The 20,000-nt window shown below is 40.3% G+C and overlaps 1 protein-coding gene across 1 annotated transcript in view; it reads left to right on the forward strand.

Moving 5' to 3' along the window:
- LOC123506796 (rho guanine nucleotide exchange factor 11-like) overlaps positions 1-20,000 on the forward strand; it is a gene marked incomplete in the record, with an annotated part of 643,649 nt that overhangs the window by 233,725 nt on the left and 389,924 nt on the right.

The following is a 20,000-nucleotide window of genomic DNA, read 5'->3' on the forward strand; positions in this document are numbered from 1 at the left end:
TAAGCTGCACCTTGGAGAACAGGATTTGATGGAATATTGAGGGAGCAAAGGGGATATGGCAAGAACAATACTTGGACGAAATACTGAAGGAGGAATGATAGGGAAAGAAGAGAAAAGAAAAGAAAGAAAGGAATGAAAGGAACCATAAGAGGCAGTGGAACAGAGGAATTAAGTATTAGGGTGAGGAGGAGAGGAAGGATGAAAGAAGAAAGGAAAAGAAATGGAAATGATTTTAAGGCATCGCGGTTTTATGATGTAAGATAGGGGAGGAGATTAAGGAAGAAGGAAGAGGGAAGGAAGATAGGAGGAGGTACGAGGTCTGCAGTATCTCTTTAACTAGAAAGTTGTTTTGTTTTCGTCTTGGATGTGATGAGATTCAGGTTCTTTGACTCATTTGAATAATGTTTTGGTGACGTTTAGTTTACATCCTATCTTTAGTGAGAGGAGGGAGGAAAAATACTGATGGGGAGGAGGAGAAAAAGAAAGGAAAGGAAAAGAGAGTTTGGGATTAAAAAGAAAGGCATAGAAAAGAAAATAGAAGAAAACAAAGATGTAGACCTGAAGGCATCGTCGGTGGCAGCAGCAACAGCAGCAGCCGCCACTACTCCAGTATACTCGTTAGTTAGTGGATAAACACTTGCTTAGACTCCTCCAGACTCAGCTTATTGGCTCTGATGGATATTTTTTCTTCCCTTTTATATCTGAATAGAAAAATTAATGGGTAATTACAATTCTCTCTTTTCTGATGGACGTGATTGGCTCGGTGATGGATAAGTCCCTCCCTCTCCTTTGTGATGTATGTGGTTGGTTGACTGATGGATAAGCCCCGCCCCATTGCCCCCTGGAGACGCTAATGATTGGTGATTGCAATAGAGATTGTCATCGATTGGTTGAGAGAAAAAAAAAAGATCCTTCAAAATAAGATAATGAAGTAGTGGAAGGAGTGCAGTGAATCATGACCTTTTCTATTTGAGGAGCGTGTGTTGGGTCACAAGAGGAACAACTTAATTGTGTATATTGATTTAGTTTTTTCCTGACCGCGACTGACTACTTTCTATTCTGGATTGACAGTATCCGGGCACTTCTATCCTCTTTTGTAATAACTGGCTTTTTTTCATATGATGTGCCTCAGACTTTCATTAGTTTGAATGAATCTTGTTTTCCAACGTAAGCAAGAAAATTGTCTCGCTCTCGTTGCTGGAACGTATTGTATTTTGCTATATATAAATTTCTTCATGTTTTTTTATTACCTTTTTATGTGCAAGGCGTAGGCATGAACGTAGCGCAGATGACCGATGGACAAATTAACGGAAAGTCAATGTGGGGGATAATAAAAGAAGAAAACTGTAGGTTGGGAGGGAATAAGAAATTCTGCTAGAATGCCGTGGAACACACACACACACACACACACACACACACACACACACACACACACACACACACACACACACACACACACACACACACACACACACACACACACACACACACACACACACACACACACACACACACACACAATGTTATGCCATGTTATGCCATGTTAAATCATTTCCACCTATGTGGTTATCCATATAGCGAAACATCACCGTATTCATTACAACACCAAAACCACAATCATAACCACCATCACTTGATCACTACTGTTAGAGTAGCCACAACGTTACGTAGCATCACCATAGCACCATCATAAATTTCTGCACATTACATTATTACAGTGCGGCCATTTTCATTATATTCACAACACTACCACCACCATAACATGACAGCTGTCGTAATAACAGTACGCACCATCACTACCACCGCCACTGCTAAGGCTGGGTAGGATTTTTCATTAAGAAACTTTGCCACTAATTCCGCCTCGCCATTAGCAAATTATGAAAACATAGACTAGTACGTTGGTCTTGGGATAATGAACGTCGGCTGGTGTATGGTGAAGAGGAAGAGGAAGAAAATTAGGGGCGTAGTGGAAAAACAAGTCAAAGAAAGTAAAGGGAAAAGGAGAGAAGGAAAATCAGGTATATGGGAAGAGATTGGAGAGGAAAATATTAGGATAGAAAGTGGTATTAGAGGAAAGGGAAGCTATGAAAGGCATAGAGAGAGAGAGAGAGAGAGAGAGAGAGAGAGAGAGAGAGAGAGAGAGAGAGAGAGAGTTTCATTAAGGAGATATGAAAAACTGGTCAAATCATTCATTAAAGAGGTGGATGGCAAGGAAGACGAGTCGTACCAGTTTGACTTAGACCACTGCATGAATATTCAAGACGCACACTCTCTCTCTCTCTCTCTCTCTCTCTCTCTCTCTCTCTCTCTCTCTCTCTCTCTCTCTCTCTCTCTCTCTCTCTCTCTCACACACACACACACACACACACACACACACACACACACACACACACACACACACACACACACACACACACACACACACACACACACACACACACACACACACACACACACACACACACACACACACACACACACACACACACACACAGAAATGTATTAGAAAAGATAGGGGGTAAAGCTTTGTGTTTTAGAGAGAGAATTTGTGTTTTTCTTTCACTTTCTTGTTTCTCGTACATTGCCGAGGTGTACTTGCATATGTATGTATGTATGTATGTATGTATGTATGTATGTACATCTTCGCTCTCTCTTTCTCTCCCTTTCCTCTTTCCCTTCCTCCTCTCCCTACCTCTTAGAATAAACGTATTATGGGTCGTAAGGAAAAAGCCTCTTAACTGTCTGTGAGTCTCCATTGTTTCCTTCCAGTTTTCCTGCATCCTTCCATTTCCCCATGTATCAACTTTTCCACTTCTCCATCGATTAGTATCTTTATTCTTCCATACCTCCATTCCTCCATTCAACATTGAGTCTCATTTTTTAAATTTTTTTCCATCATGCTCTTTTCGACATTTCTATTCTATCCTTTCTTTTATATATTTTCATTCTTACACTTACCATTCCTGTATCGTTTCATATTCTCCTCCTCCTCCTCCTCCTCCTCCTCCTCCTCCTCCTCCTCCTCCTCCTCCTCCTCCTCCTCCTCCTCCTCCTCCTCCTCCTCCTCCTCCTCCTCCTCCTCCTCCTCCTCCTCCTCCTCCTCCTCCTCCTCCTCCTCCATATATCATATTTTGCCAGAGAGAGAGAGAGAGAGAGAGAGAGAGAGAGAGAGAGAGAGAGAGAGAGAGTAGGAAAGAATATTGGTATTTGGTGTTAGAAATGTTCATTAATGCTTAGTAAATATAAATAGTGGTTGTCTCTCTCTCTCTCTCTCTCTCTCTCTCTCTCTCTCTCTCTCTCTCTCTCTCTCTCTCTCTCTCTCTCTCTCTCTCTCTCCCTCCTTCCTTAAGCGATTAATGTTCATGCCTTTTTATCTCTTCATAAACTTATTGGCTCGTAAATACTCGTGTGTGTGTGTGTGTGTGTGTGTGTGTGTGTGTGTGTGTGTGTGTGTGTGTGTGTGTGCGCGTGTGCGCCTTCGTGCACGCCTGCGTGTGTGCCTGCGTGCGTGCTTGCCTGTCAGTGTTCACACATGGCTGGCTCAGGGTAACTTGCTTGGTCTTTGCCTTATAAGTGGAAATATATTTTAATTCCATTCAGTGAGAGCGACGACAATGAGGTTCTAGTAATTATCACCTAATGGTCCCTGTTAAGGTTTATTGGTATATATTACCACCTGCCCGTGCGTGCGTACCTGTGTTCCTCATTTTACTCTGAGCTGCAAATATGAAAGTTTTTCTGGCGGCAAACCACACACACACACACACACACACACACACACACACACACACACACACACACACACACACACACACACACACACACACACACACACACACACACACATTCCTATTATATGATCTTGTGTACGTGAATACGGAACTTACAAATTTTATGCAAATGTGTTCAGAGGCATGAATACACACACACACACACACACACACACACACACACACACACACACACACACACACACACACACACACACACACACACACACACACACACACACACACACACACACACACACACACACTCTCTCTCTCTCTCTCTCTCTCTCTCTCTCTCTCTCTCTCTCTCTCTCTCTCTCTCTCTCTCTCTCTCTCTCTCTCTCTCTCTCTCTCTCTCTCTCTCTCTGATCAGTTTCATGTGAAATTGATGAAGAGGTATATGCATAAGAGAGAGAGAGAGAGAGAGAGAGAGAGAGAGAGAGAGAGAGAGAGAGAGAGAGAGAGAGAGAGACTTAGAGAGAATGGGGATTTCCTACTACATACTTTTAAGGACTTTTTTTAATTGAAGTGCACATTAACGATAAAAATGGTAATGGATTTTTGTGTTTTAAATGTTGGTTTTCTTTTTCCTTGTAGGTATGTGGCTAAAGACATCCTTCTGACCTGTGAGTATTGAGAGAGAGAGAGAGAGAGAGAGAGAGAGAGAGAGAGAGAGAGAGAGAGAGAGAGAGAGAGAGAGAGAGAGAGAGAGAGAGCATCACGATGTGTTAGTATTTTCGCCTAATTATAGTTTTTTTTTTATGTAATGGCCTGTAGAACCTGTAGGTTCACTTGAAGAGTATAAGAAATGCTGTTCACCTTCCACCCATTAGCGGCGCAGACAATTTTATTTACAGTGATTAGGGCCCATCACCTACCCAAGCGCATCTTTGGTGTAAGGCAATTACACCTCCCTCCACCTACAACCTAGGTATCACGGTGATATGTAGGTAACTTTAAACCACTCGAGAAATGACGGTTTCAGAGCGGCATGTGGTGGAATTGGAACCTAGGCATGGACGTCTGCCCGATTCCACGCTCACCACCTTATCCACTACGCCACCGTATAGTGGTATCATGTAGTTTTGTCAAGATAACTCTGCTTCACCACCACCACCACTGCCTCCTCCTTCACCTTCGCTAGATCAGTCCTATAATACAAAAAGGGTGAGAGAGAGATAGATAGAGAGAGAGAGAGAGAGAGAGAGAGAGAGAGAGAGAGAGAGAGAGAGAGAGAGAGAGAGAGAGAGAGAGAGAGAGAGAGAGAGAGAGAGAGAGAGAGAGAGAGAGAGAGAGAGAGAGAGAGAGAGAGAGAGAGAGAGAGAGAGAGAGAGAGAGAGAGAGAGAGAGAGAGAGAGAGAGAGAGAGAGATTTGGGGGGATGGTGGAGGCGCTGACAGACAGAGTGGTCATCTCTGTCACTGACAGGAAAGAGCAGCGGGAGGTCAGGTCAGTAGTGAAGGGTCAGGCGGTCAGCGATTCCTCCGCCATCGATGGAAGTCCAGCTCGTTAAATTTTATTGTTTCTTCCTATGTATCTTTCTGTGTTGCGTGGCGGGAAGGTGTTGGTAAGGGGAAGGAGTCGCGTTTGAGGTGGTGTTTCGTGTATTCATGGAATGGAGTTCTGCTCATTAACATTAATCGCTTGTCCATTTTGGGGCCTTTTGTCTTTTGAAAGGAAGGGAGATTGTGGCCCTTTTTTTTTTTATTGCTAGAGGATATACTTGATGCCTCTTGACTTCTATTCTGGGAAGGACATTTGTTAGCAATTTTTATGTAGATAGAGAAGTATATTAAGGAAGCTGTGGCGTAGTGGATAAGGTGGTGAGCGTGGGATCGGGCAGACGTTCACGCGTAGGTTCGAATCCCACCACATACCACTTTGAAGCTGTGCCATTTGTCGAGTGGTTTAAAGTTACCCACATGTCACCATGATGCGCTTGGGTGGTGATATGGGCCCTAATATGGGTACCACTATAAATTAAATTGCCTGCGCCAGTAATGGGCGGGAGTTTAACACCGCTTCCTACATATACTCCTCAAGTATGCCTACAGGTGCTATAGGCCATATATATATATATATATATATATATATATATATATATATATATATATATATATATATATATATATATATATATATATATATATATATATGAACATGAATAGAAATTCAATAAAACACATTTTACAAACAGATGTTCTTTGTTAGGATAAAAGTTATTCACGACATTCTTCAAAAATAAGTTCTCACAAGACGTCCTTCTCACACAAAGCTTGCTATATATATATATATATATATATATATATATATATATATATATATATATATATATATATATATATATATATATATATATATATATGTAAGAAGGACGTCTTGTGAGAACTTATTTTTTGAAGAATGTCGTGAATAACTTTTATCCTAACAAAGAACATCTGTTTGTAAAATGTGTTTTTTTGAATTTCTATTCATGTTCATTGAGCTTCGGAAAATATGTCTGTGGCAATAGTCGACTGCCTGTCTTTTGAAGGATGTGTGTCAAGAAACATTGCAGATTTGTCGCGTTTGAACATGTTTAACTTTGATGCTAATTAATTTTCTGCACAGTCGATTTTATTGGATTTATGTTTAATCAGTGTGTTTATTATTTTTTTTCTGCGCAGTTTTGAGTCTGCATTTTTTATACAAATATTTGATATTATGCAGTTTTGACATGAATATGTCTTTAGCTGATATGAATAATACTGGGCTTGATAAATTAGTTTGCGCAGTTTTGTTGCATATAGAATGATTATTCAGTTTTGATACTAACATGTTTTTACGCAGCTCTTATGCCAACAAATATGTTTCTGCCTCTAGAACTGTACTAAACAGTGCAGTGTAGAGCACCTCGACCATGGAAACTTTTTATTGATATTTCAGTTTTATTTGTTTACCTGATTATACACTTTAGTCTAACACACACACACACACACACACACACACACACACACACACACACACACACACACACACACACACACACACACACACACACACACACACACACACACACACACACACACACACACACACACACACACACTGCGCACACATGCATTTTAAAGTTTATAAACTTATAATGTAATTTCATTATTTGATATAAATATAAGTACAGTGTTTTCCTTCTGGAAGAAACAAGAAATTTGATGTATGTTGATAGTTGATTGCTTTCATTGAATTTATGCCATACGAACACGATAACGCTATGATATTAAGTGGACATGTTTTTACTTCTTGGTTTATGAATAATCACAGTGGTCGTTTTAATTTGTTTTCCTTGTTTCTTGCCAAAAGCTTTTAGATAAAATCATTGTCCCTGCTTTATGAGATGGTCATTGTATACCAGTTTATAAATTCTATCCATTTATGGTAAATAAAAAAAAAGTGCGGGAACTTGAAACATAAAAGATAATCCTGCAATCTACTCCGAGAAGCAGTTAAGCGGTCTTGTCTTTGTTTGAGACACGCAGACACGCAAATAGGCAGAGAACATTGGTGCTTTTGTTTTACAGATTATGCTTAGGAAGCAGGTCAGGGAGTGCAGAGCTAAAAGGTGGGGGGAGAGTGGCACCTGGGCTTTAGTTAGCGGCATCTGTCGTCCAAGTCTTTTATGTTGGTGTCATATTAAGAGTTTTCAGTTTTTTCCCTTTTTCATTTTGTTTCTTCTTTCATTTATTTATTTAAGATATTTTAGGGAATTCTATCTTTACAACGCTTCCTAAGGTAATTTCTGCTCACCTCGTTTCGTCTTGAGATCGTCTTTCTTCATCCGCGTGTTCTCCAGGATTGAATTTCCAATCCGATCTTCATTCCAAATAAAATCTATATTTAGGTTTTTTATAATATGAGATTTTACTCCTATAGTTCTCCTTATCTGTTCATAATTTGTTTGACGTCTAAACAATATATCCATTACTTGCTTCAATATTCTCATTTCTATTCGTATATCGACTTCCTCTCTCCTCTCTTCGTCACTGCCAAAATCTGGTGGACGAACGTTTTAAAGCGGAAATTGGTCAGGTGGCATTATGGTGCAACATGTGCCGCTGTATTGCCTCTCATGGTGTTAACGGTGTATAGCTTTGACCTCCTCCCGGTGCCACCACTTTGCAATATTTACGTCGGCCGGACACATGTCAGAGATAAATATTCTTCCCACAGAGATTGTGTGGATAATGCCTACTGTCATAGAAGCATCTGCAGTGGGATTCTTTGATGCTATTGTATTCCGAGAGGGTATATGTTGACAAATTTCTTGGAGGGATGGTTGTCAAAGATATATGAATTATAATTCTTTCTTCAGAGATTGTGGTGAGATTACTTGCTTGTGTCGTTAGAGGCTCTGCTGAGAGATTAGTATATGCCATTCAGCTGGTGAGAGCTTCTCTGTGTAGAAATTTAGTTGAGAGATTATGCAGTAAGAGATTTTTCTTCGAAAATTGTGTGGACAGATTACTAGCTTGTCATTAGCGGTGCTCCTTTTGAGATTTTTACTTGGTGCGAGGTTTTGTGTTGAAAATATTTTGTCTCGAGATTGAGTAGTGGGAGATTCTTGACGTACAGTGAGAGCGATGGGAGAGCTAGGCGAGAGAGGGATCTGGCAAGGTGAGCGAGGCAGGTGAGACAGGGATGTGGAAGGCACATAGATAGGTTGCAGGTTGCGGCTTGATCTCAGGTGTGATCTTAAAGTAACAATACAAGATCAGTACTCCTGTTACAACATTCAGTACTGCCTTGTTTGTTTCCTTGCAACTAGATGTCTGTGCTGATATCAAGGCGTGCTCCTGCTATTTGTGTTTATAGTAATGAATGACGATGCAAATGGTTTACTACTACTACTACTACTACTACTACTACTACTACTACTACTACTACTACTACTACTACTACTACTACTACTTGAATGGTGTAGCAGTGGTAACTGGGAGAGGGGGCTGTGGTGGAGTGTCGGAGTGACGCAGTGGTGGATTAGTGGAGGCTGTGATGGTGGAGCAGGAGGAGCCATGGTGGAGTAGTAGTAGCTGTGGAGGCTGTTGTGTGGAGTAGAGGTGGGGCATAATTGGATGTAACCTAGCCCTCACCTGCTCTTGTTCTCCCTGCTGTGGTGAAAACCCTTTGATGTGGAACCTTTGTCAGTTTCCCATTATTCTCCACTCCCCACTTCTCCCCCTTCCACCTCTTACATATCCCATCCTTCCCCGCTCCTTTGTATCCGTCCCCGTCCCGTCTTTGTCCTCGTCTCCTTTTCCTCCATGTTTTTGTATCGTGTTTCTGTGTCGCCTTGCTCTCTAGTATCTTGCGTACCTTTTCAACTAACTTCTTCGCTATTTGTAGTTCTCTTGTAGTAAATCCAGTCTCATCTTTACCATTTTGAGCCGCAGTAACTTGTTTTTGCGGTTCCAGAGATATATCAGATGATCAATCAATTTATCAATCAGTCAGTCCGTCAGTCAGTCGCCATCTTTCATTTCTCCACAGATATCTCTCACTCAGCATGACAAAGTCCACATATCTTACCCAGGCTGTGACTCAAATCTCTCTCTCTCTCTCTCTCTCTCTCTCTCTCTCTCTCTCTCTCTCTCTCTCTCTCTCTCTCTCTCTCTCTCTCTCTCTCTCTCTCTCTCTCTCTCTCTCTCTCTCTCTCTCTCTCTCTCTCTCTCTCACAGCACTTCACGCTTACTTCATTTTAGCATTTTTACAGTCTTCACACCGATCTCTCATCCCTGTTAGTCTTAAATCCTGGCCAGACTTTCACACTTTTTTTTCTCTCCCTCTTTCTCATCTGTGGCCTCTCCTGGTCTGTCCCGTCCGCCCACCTGTGGTTCAGGTGGGCGGACTAATCACCTGCTCGGTCGCGACAGCATTGCTCGTGTTCGGTGGAGCTGCAGGTGGCTGATGGTTATCGCTATGGTGTGTTTGTTTACCTCAGGTCCTCCCCCCCTCCCCCATGGCCACCGTTTCCTCCTCCTCCTTTTTCTTCCTCATCCGCCAGCGAAAACTGGAAGGAGTGATGGGTGGTGAGGAGCCTTATGCTGTACTTTCTTCTCCTTTCCAATTTGGAAATAGTTACCAAATAGTCGTGTGTTGACCCAAAGGTCTTTTATTGCTTGGCTCTTCTCCGTGTTCCTTTATATTTCCTCCTCCTCTTCCTCCTCCTCCTCCTCCTCCTCCTCCTCCTCCTATGGGGTCGTTGGCTGATCGCGTGCCATCACTACATTAACTAGATATTTACCTTCACGCTTACCCTTGCCTTCCTGCCTTTCTGTCCCGAATCCCTTTTTCCTCCCCATGTCATGTATCCTTTGAACTTATATTTTCGCTTGCGTTGCTGTATGTTTTATTGTTTACTGTTGATATCACCAACAACTCTTATCTATCAGATACACTTTCCTCTTCATCGTTTTCATTGTCGCCGTCGTAGTTGTGGTCCTCCTCCTCCTCCTCCTTCTCCTCCTCCTACTCCTCTTGCTGCTGCTGCTGCTGCTGCTGCTGCTGCTGTTGTAATAACAATAGGTATCTTTTTCCTTTAAAATTCCCATGAAGTTTCCTCACATTATATTATGGTACAGGTATTTTTTTTCTGTCGTCCCTGGTTTGAGGGAGTGATTGATGGCGAGGAGTCTTAATTTGTTCTGTCTATCTTTTTTTCGCCATATGTTTGTGTAATTCGCACAAACAGTTCCGTACGCTTATTTTTTTCTTTTTGTGTTTTTTGTTGTTCCTCCACTTACACATTTGCCACAGGGTAACAACGTTATTAGCGGAAAGACCTCAGTCATCTTGAGCCCTTGTGTTTACATTTTGCGTCTTTCCGCACTTTCCCTCCACCCCTCCTGCTGGCCTCCCTCCGTGCCTCTCTCTTCCCTGGACCGGGCAGTGTACTGACCCTAGTCGGCAGGAGCCTGTCTCACCTTGCTATATTTGGGAACACCTTTGCCTCTCCAAGACACCTGCTCTTCCACCGGCCCGCCGCTGGGGCTTCCTCAAGCCTATTCCTAGATTTTTCTTCCTCTTCCTCCTCCTCCTCCTCCTCCTCCTCCTCCTCCTCCTCTTCCTCTTCCTCTTCCTCTTCCTCTTCCTCTTCCTCCTCCTTTTCCTTGTTGAGCGAGTGTGCTGTCTTCTCTTGATAGACACTTGGCAATAATCGCTTCTTTCTCTAATTTAGGTACAATCTTAATATTTCATAAAGGACTTGAATGTTTGGTACTGCTCCTTTAATAGTAATGTTGATGATGCACTAGCTTCCATCACCAGTAGTACTGATTCTCTATTCATATTCTAAATAGAATTGTTTCTACAAGTATTATTGTTACTGAGAAGTATGTGTGTGTGGGGTGGGGTATGAGTGCGTGTGTGCGTGTGCGTACGCGTGCGAGAGTTAATGGCTCAGACAACAAAAAATATAAGATGAAATTAAATATAATCTAGTATTTGGATTAGGATTGAAATTCAAATCAGAAAAAAACTCCAGTTTTCCGTGGAGTAAAGTTTACATTGGAAAATACAGGTTTGAGATTTACCCGTGGTACCTGCAATTTTAACACAGAACATTAAATGTACTGTGGAAGTAAACAAGTAAGAACTGTCCACAGCCACAGAGTTCTCCTAAAGACTGTTCTGATGATACCACGATTATAGGCTGAGAAGCGACTAGTGAATGGAGAGGCTTTTCTCTTGTCTTTCTCCACCCTGCCATCCCACCACTCCCACCGACCCATGTTAGAACAAGATTTGCAAACTCCGTGTGACAGGCGGCGCAAACATGGAGGAGGAGGAGGAAGGGGGTAAGAAGTGGTGGTGTTGGTGTTGGTATCGGTGGTGAGCAGTAGTAGTGAAGGAAGATAGACCAAGATAACTGAGGTGTAAAGAAGAAGCAAGAAGCAGAGGAAAATGACGGGAACAAAGAGGAAGAGAAAAAGCAAAAAATATATAAAGATGGCACGAGAAGAGATAAAGAGGAGGAGTAGTAGTAGTAGTAGGAGGAGGAGGAGGAGGAGGAGGAGGAGGAGGAGGAGGAGGAGGAGGAGGAGGAGGAGGAGGAGGAGGAGGAGGAGGAGGAGGAGAAAGAAGAAAGGTGGGAGATAAGCAAGAAAAGATACAGACCCACAGTTAAGAGGTGAGGTAAAGTAAGATGAGATGTTACACGTACATAGTCGAAGAGGTTGAAGTTTACCTGATGTGTGGCTGGGGCAGGTAGCATTATCACCTGTGTTTGTCGTCACTTTATTGTTGTCTCGCATTATCGCCGTATTTTGCTTAACGCGTGTCGCTTGTCTAGTGACGGCGAGGTCATGGGTTGCCTGCTGTCGTGTATCTGCTTGGGAATCACTGTCTTTCTTATGTTGGCCATTATTAGTATTACTGTTATCTCTGCGTGTCTTTTGTACCTTGTCCCCGCTCACCATTCTCTCTCTCTCTCTCTCTCTCTCTCTCTCTCTCTCTCTCTCTCTCTCTCTCTCTCTCTCTCTCTCTCTCTCTCTCTCTCTCTCTCTCTCTCTCTCTCTCTCTCTCTCTCTCTCTCTCTCTCTCGTCCTCCTTCCCCTCCCCCTCTCCTCCCCATCGCCATCGCCATTCCTATTCCCATCCACATCCCCATCCCCATCCCCCACTCTCTTCCCCTCCCTCTCCCTCTCCCATCACCTTGTATTACACCTGTATCTGAAGGCTTTATTAATGTAACTCACTTTATTTTCATCACATGTAAAATGACAGGGAAGGAAGGTGTGTGTGTATTTACCTAGTTTTAACATACAGGAAAAGAGCAATGTTAGTGCAGTCCTGTCTGTCTCCATATCTATACAAATCTAACATTTCTTTGAACTTATTGATTGTCCTTGCTTCAATGACTCTTATCTAAACCGTTCCGAAGCTCTACACATCTTTGTGGGAAGCTGAACTTTTGATATCTCTCCTGCAGCTGTCCTTTCTTAATTTCTTTCCATGTTCTCTTGTGTAACTGTTGTCTCAGATTAGTAGGTCTTCTCTATCTAATTTTTCCACTCCATTCATCGGTCTGTACACTGCTATTAGATCTCTTTCCCTTCTCTGTTTTAAGGTTGTAAAATCTAGTTTTCGTAGGCTTTCTTTATATAACCGTTCACTTAAACGTGGGGGGAAGCTTTATTGCTGCCTCTGTATTCTCTCTAGTTTCCTTCTGTGTTTCTTTTTGTTCGGTGACCATACTTTAGCTGCATATTCTAATTTTGGCTGTATTAGAGTCGTTAACAGTTTTTTTTTTATCATATCTTCCTCTATGTAAGTGAATGCCTCCTTTATATTTCTCAAAAGTTCATAGGCATTTCCTGTAGTTCTATTTATGTGCTTTTCTGGAGACAAGTTATCCACAATGGTTACTCCTAGGTCTTTTTCTTCAGACTTCTAAATTTCTTCATTCCCCATTAAGTAAACTCCCTTCGGCCTTCCTTTGCTCATTCCAAATTCTAATACGCTGCACTTTTTTGTATTAGTTTCTATTTCCGCCATCTTTTACCGAGTGGACTCATATATTCCAAGTTATCGAGTGTCTCTGGTTCTTTAGTATTTACCAAGTCCAATCAGTATATTCCAAGTTATTGAGTATCTCTGGTTCTTTAGTAAATACTAAGCCCAATCGTGATGGTTCTTCATTTGCTCTATACCTTGTGCTGTCCTTCACCCACTTTTTTTTTTTTTTATGTTATGGCATATAGCGCCGGTAGGTATACTTGAAGAGTATGGGAAGCGCTGTTCAGCTTCCACCCATTAGTCATTTCCCCATGACTTTTTTTTCTGGATGGGATATAAACAACGGCTTTCAGCACTTCAGTACTCTTCTCCATAAGTTAATTCATCCACCTGTAACTCTTTCCTTATAAATAACATAATTCCTCCTTTTTTTGTTTCTTCTTCCATATATTGTAACTATTTTCTCCAGTATCCAATGCTTCAAGTCCTCCATACAATTTTCTAAGTTAATCTTACAATGTCAGGCTAGTTTTCTATAAAATAATCATTCAACTCTACTTTTGCTTTTAAAATATCATTAAGTTTGTGTATGCAATTTTATACTCTTTTCTTCTACAGTGATACTTATTTCCCTTTTGTTCTCCCTCCTTGTGTACCACTTCCTCAGTTTCATATCTTTTACCTTCCAATAATAGCTCGTCCTCTCCTCTGCTGTTCTGCTTAGGTTTTTTTCTTTGGCTGTTTCTTCATTTAGATCGCGTCTCAACCATACATTTTTATATGTTTCTTTCCTTCCCAGCCTCCATGAGCCTACCAGGATTTCCTCATCGCCTGCTTGCAATCTTATTCTGATCTTTAACGGACGTGTTTTTCCCTCCTCATATTTCCCCAGTCTATAGACTTCTTCAGTTTCTTCACTCAATCTCTTGCCATCCTCTTCATCATCCTTCACCTCCCTCAATACTTTCTAAGCCTGCTTTTTCTTATATTCTTCTCTTTCGTGTCTAATTGCCATAACTTTTTCCTTTAATCCAAAGATAACGACGCACTTTTTCTTTTCCACAGTATCCCTAACCTAATTTTCCTTTTCCTTGATTACCTTTACTACCGTTTTGGCAAACCTCTCGTTCCCTTTCCTTGGCCGATTCTTCTATAATCTTTTTTAAATTAACTATGTTCATCCTGGTCCATCTTCCAACGATTTTGCTTTTCACTGATTTGCCTCACTTGATCTTTATTATCATCCATTTTCTTTTCACTAGCACAAACTTTGTTCTTCAGGTCATCACAGTTTTTCTTCAGTATTCTTCAGCACTTCAGTGTTTGTCCTCATGATCTCAATGTTCTTTTCCTTGATTTTTAGCCAAGCCATTAGTTTTTTTCACTAGATCTTCCAAGTGTATGACCCTCCTCCTTAATAAACTCTGGTGTTTCGGTCATCAAACCTGTCCTCCAGGTCTGAAGCCTAAGAAATCATATCTAGCAAATTCCACTTTACCGTAGTGTGTGTGTGTGTGTGTGTGTTCGCTTGGGTGTCAATATTTCTATCTAAAAGCAAACAAATAAATGAAACCATTTACACACACACACACACACACACACACACACACACACACACACACACACACACACACACACACACACACACACACACACACACACCGCACAGTGTAGTGGTTAGCACACTCGGCTCACAACCGAGAAAGCCCGGGTTTGAGTCCCAGGCGCGGCGAGGCAAATGGACAAGCCTCTTAATGTGTAGCCTTGTTCACCTAGTAGCAAGCAGGTACCGAATGTAACTCGAGGGGTTGTGGCCTCGCTTTCCCGGTGTGTGGAGTGTGTTGTGGTCTCAGTCCTACCCGAAGATCGGTCTATGAGCTCTGAGCTCGCTGTGTAATGGAGAGGGCTAGCTGGGTGACCAGCAGGCGACCGTAGTAAATTACACACACACACACACACACACACACACACACACACACACACACACACACACACACACACACACACACACACCGTGAGTCTCGAGTTAGGTCAATTAGATATTATCTGAATGAAAAATGAGACCCCTCTCTCTCTCTCTCTCTCTCTCTCTCTCTCTCTCTCTCTCTCTCTCTCTCTCTCTCTCTCTCTCTCTCTCTCTCTCTCTCTCTCTCTCTCTCTCTCTCTCTCTCTCTCTCACACACACACACACACACACACACACACACACACACACACACACACACACACACACACACACACACACACACACACACACACACACACACACAGTGAAAAGCCCTTAGCCCTTTATATTTCATTAAAACTTACTCCACTATACAATAAAATTCCTCTTAGTAATTAAAGGGATTCATTTCTTAATTTCCCGTTCATTTGCACCACGAATACCTGAGATCGTGTTGTATGTTGGACCTAAGTTTTGGAGCAGTGAGAGTGGCAGGTTCGGGTAGGCTTGCAAGTTCATCATGTACTGTATGAAAGAAAAAAAAAAAAAAGCAACTTGTTTTTTGTCGCGTTCTGTTAATGCTTCCCTTTCGTAGTCTAGGAGTGAGTCTATAGTCGATGCAACCTCTCGTTTATGTTGTAGGAGCTGAGTGGTTCAAAACTGATCTTGTTCTGTGTGCACGGGGGCAGGGTGTGTTACAAGCAATTTCTAGTTCCTGATGTGTGAGTGCAGCAAACAACGCCTCGTCCCTGGGCCTATAAATCATTAGTAACATAAGAACATAAGTTTGCTTTATAAGGCAAGTCGGCCTATACAGAGCGACTTTTGTATACCGTGGTCTTCTTATCATCTGTGCTTATAAGCATAACCTATCTTTTCTTAAGCTCTTTACCATATTTGCATTGAGTCCGCTGCTGCCAAATGTATTCCAGTCGTCTATAATCTTACTTGTTAATGAGAACTCCCGTGTCTTCTTTAATGTACTTGTTTAAACTTTTGTTCCATTTCATCTTCTGTGCTCAAAAATATGCTTATGGAATATATAGGAACCAGTAGATCTACTCTTGGTAGTTCTTTTATAATGTCGCGCCACTGATACATTAGGCTCTTGGAGGTTTGGATGGCTGGTTTGTTGATTAGTTACTTGAAGGCTTAGATGAACAGTATGTCAACTTTTCTCTTCAGAATTTACTGTTACCATTCACTGTAAGACTTGTATCACTTTTGTATACCTGTTTTAAAACCTCAGTCAGTCTCTGCACTCCTTTGTGTCATCTCATCGTACTAAAAGAGGAAAACAAACACGCGATGTGTCAAAGGTTGTTTGTTATACTGTTTTGTTTTTTGTTGTCGAAGGTTGGATGATAAACTGATATAAAAAAGTAATGGTAAAGATGGAAATGAACGATAAGAATGATCAACAAAATGTAAAGGAAAATTCATTACTAGAATTTCGACCTAACGAAACGATGCGTATCGAATTGATCATTTGGTGATGTAAGTGCGAACTGTAATACTCTGCTTTTCTTTCTTCTGTCTTTCTATTTTTCACTTTTTCCTTGTTTTTCTTTATTTTTTTCTTTCATTCATTCTTTCTTTTTGCTGTTTGTTTATTTTATGGGGAAGTGACCTGACTTTTTTTTAGAAGAACAAAGAATTTTACAGGTATTAAGAGAAGGAGCGGGTGCGAGTGTTAGTTTGAGGGGTTTAAAAGTAAACACACACACACACACACACACACACACACACACACACACACACACACACACACACACACACACACACACACACACACACACACACACACAGAGAGAGAGAGAGAGAGAGAGAGAGAGAGAGAGAGAGAGAGAGAGAGAGAGAGAGAGAGAGAGAGAGAGAGAGAGAGAGAGACGCGTACACGGTGATGGTGAACGTAACCTGTGTGACCCTGGCGTGGAATGTGGCCTGGGTTACCAATTCTCCAGTGACCAATAACCCCACGTGATGGATGTGACCTTGTGACCTTTGTGTGGAACGAGTATGTGACTCTTGTGTATGGACGTGTCAGAGTGACTTTTGTTTTATGATATGATCTGTGCTGTGTATGCGTAATGTGATCTATGTGACCTTTGACTAGTGTAACCCGTGTTTTCTTTTATTAGCTCTTCTGATATGACGTGTCGTCGTTTTAATGTGACTTCTATGACAATTTAAAATTCTTAATGTGACATCTTAATGTGATTCTTGTAACTCCTTTTAAGATTGTTATATGTGTGATCTATAATGTGGCCTTTTCATTATGACCCTTGTGGCCTGTGTATGCAGATTCTGAAATGTAACCTTAATTTATAGCGTGAACTGTTTGATCTTTGCGTGTAAAGTAACCTTTGTGCCTTGTATGTCTTTAGTAGGTGACCTTGGTGATCCTGGAAGTGTGACCTGGTTGGGCAGGGTAACCTAAGGTAGAGGAGTGAATGGTGTTCGTTAGCAGTAATACCATGTCTCTCTCTCTCTCTCTCTCTCTCTCTCTCTCTCTCTCTCTCTCTCTCTCTCTCTCTCTCTCTCTCTCTCTCTCTCTCTCTCTCTCTCTCTCTCTCTCTCTCTCTCTCTCTCTCTCTCTCTCTCTCTCTCTCTCTCTCTCTCTCTCTCTCTCTCTCTCTCTCTCTCTCTCTCTCTCTCTCTCTGTGTGTGTGTGTGTGTGTGTGTGTGTGTTTGACCTTGATTGACTCGAACCATACAGAGAGAGAGAGAGAGAGAGAGAGAGAGAGAGAGAGAGAGAGAGCTAGCTGAACTTCAATGAAAGGAAGTAGGCCGTTATTAAGGAGAGAGAGAGAGAGAGAGAGAGACAGACAGACAGACAGACAGACAGACAGACAGACAGACAGACAGACAGACAGACAGACAGACAGAGAGAGAGAGAGAAAGGAACGAAGGGAAATAAAAGAAAGAATAAAAGTAAACATTCAGTTTAAAAAAAAAATGATTTGACCATCACACTGGAATCTCTCTCTTCTTTACACACACACACACACACACACACACACACACACACACACACACACACACACACACACACACACACACACACACACACACACACACACACACACACACACACACACACACACACACACACACACACACACACACACACACACACACACACACACACACACACACACTTTTTACATGTATGTTTTAAAACACCTTTACTTATTCGTTTCCAAAACACCTTTTGCGGACAGGTGTGGTGAGCATGAATTGTTTACAATCTGTAATTTATCCGGAGCTTTTAATACTGTACAGTGTTGGGATATATGGGAGGGATTTGGATTAGGTGTTGTGTTGGGTGTCTGGGAGGGCTAAGGATAGATAGTTTGTATTTATATGGATAAAAAAAAATAATGATTTGTATGCATAGCAGAAATAGACGGCTTGTATTTTTAGGGGTTTGATGTTGGTGGTAAGGCAGACATAGGAAAGGTATATGTTGAAGGGATAAAAAATAGTATTGTTGTGTTGGAGGGTAGTAAAGGATAGAGATTTGTAGTGGGTGCTGGGTTTGTGTGGAGTGTCTGTAAGGGATAACTCTCTTTATACTGGATGTTAAGGTGAGTGTATAAGGAGAGAAGGATCAGATATATGCTAGAGAACAAACTTAGTACATGACCTCTCACTAAATCAGCTCTTCTTTTCCTCTCGTTGTGTCCCTTCACTCCACATTCATTACAGTCTTCAGCCTTCGCACGCCCTTAAAAATAAGAGATAGGGCGACACGATGAATAGTGGAGATGGGTGTGATGGGTGCAAGGGAGGTGAACGTGTATACAAATAAGGCTACTGATAAGTAACCCTAACATGGGGTCAAATAACATATATACACTGTACAGATTCATCAATTCGATCCTGGTTTATGGCAATTTCTTATTGGGAGTGGAAGCGCTTTCTGGTAAACTTAACGGGTCATATATTATTGCCTTGTTGGTATTTACAGTTACATATATTTTACGTTTACACCCTGCTTTTGATATTGCTGTCTGCTGGCTTCTACACCATCCGAGACAACTTTTTCTTCCCTCGCTATAGGTTTGGTGAATGGTTAGGTTCTGGATGAGTATGAAGCGAGGAGTGTATTGCAGTGGTGCTTATTGAAATATTCTTATTAAGATGTATTAATAACTCTTGGATTACTTTTCATATATATATATATATATATATATATATATATATATATATATATATATATATATATATATATATATATATATGTACGTATATATATATATATATATATATATATATATATATATATATATATATATATATATATATATATATATATATATATATATATATATATATATATATATATATATATATATATATATATATATATATATATATATATATATATATATATATATATATATATATATATATATATATATATATATATATATATATATATATATATATATATATATATATATATATATATATATATATATATATATATATATATATATATATATATATATATATATATATATATATATATATATATATATATATATATATATATATATATATATATATATATATATATATATATATATATATATATATATATATATATATATATATATATATATATATATATATATATATATATATATATATATATATATATATATATATATATATATATATATATATATATATATATATATATATATATATATATATATATATATATATATATATATATATATATATATATATATATATATATATATATATATATATATATATATATAT

The sequence above is a fragment of the Portunus trituberculatus genome, chromosome 20 (assembly GCF_017591435.1).
Source record: "Portunus trituberculatus isolate SZX2019 chromosome 20, ASM1759143v1, whole genome shotgun sequence".
Classification (NCBI taxonomy): domain Eukaryota; kingdom Metazoa; phylum Arthropoda; class Malacostraca; order Decapoda; family Portunidae; genus Portunus; species Portunus trituberculatus.